Raw genomic sequence first — 977 nt, 5'->3', positions numbered from 1 at the left:
TTGAATCCTATATAATAAAAGGCTAATATGCAAATCAACCAAATGGCAGAATGACTGGTCACTATGATGTGCACTGACCACCAGGCAGCAGATGCTCAATGCTGGAGCTGCCTCCTGGTGGTCATTGCACTCCCACAGGGGGAATGCCACTCACCCAGAAGCCATCAGTTGAGCCATGAGCTGGGCCTAAGCTATTAGTCGGACATCCCCCAAAGGTTCTCAGACTAGGAGAGGGTGCAGGCTGGGTTGAGGACCCCTCCCCCGCCCCTAGTGCAGGAATTTTGGGCCTCTAGTATGCACATAAATACTTTTTATTTTTTAGCTAATAATTTTATTTTATTTTTAAATTAAATTTATTGGAGTGACATTGGTTAATAAAATTATATAGACTTCAGGTGAACAATTCTATCTTACATCATCTGTATATTCTATTGTGTGTTCACTACCCCAATGCAAGTCTCTTTCATCTCCATTTATGCTCCCTTAACATTCTTCTACCTCCTACTGCCCCATTTTCCTCTGGTAATCACCATACTCTTGTCTATATCTATGAGTATCTTTTTTGCTTAATTCCTTCACCTTTTCACCCAGCCCTCTAATCCCCCTCCCCTCTGACAGCTATCAGTCTGTTTTTTGTCTATATGAGTCTGTTTTTATTTTGTTTGTTAGTTTACTTTGTTCATTAGATTCTACATATGAGTAAAATCATATGATACTTGTCTTTCTCAGACTGGTTTATGTCACAAAGCATAATATTCTCCAGGTCCATCCATGTGGTCACAAAGGGTAAGATTTCCTTCTTCTTCTTCTCCTCCTTCTTTTTTTTTTTTTAGTAAAGTAATATTCCTTTGTGTAAATGTACCACAGCCTTTTTTATACTATACGCATCTACTGATAGACACTTGGGCTGCTTCCAAATCTTGGCTATTGTAAATAACACTGCATATACTCATATAGAGGTGCATATACTCTTTTTA

Source organism: Myotis davidii, unplaced genomic scaffold (genome assembly GCF_000327345.1).
Source record: "Myotis davidii unplaced genomic scaffold, ASM32734v1 scaffold373, whole genome shotgun sequence".
Classification (NCBI taxonomy): domain Eukaryota; kingdom Metazoa; phylum Chordata; class Mammalia; order Chiroptera; family Vespertilionidae; genus Myotis; species Myotis davidii.
The sequence above is the reverse complement of the archived record's forward strand: the minus strand, read 5'-3'. Positions refer to the sequence as shown.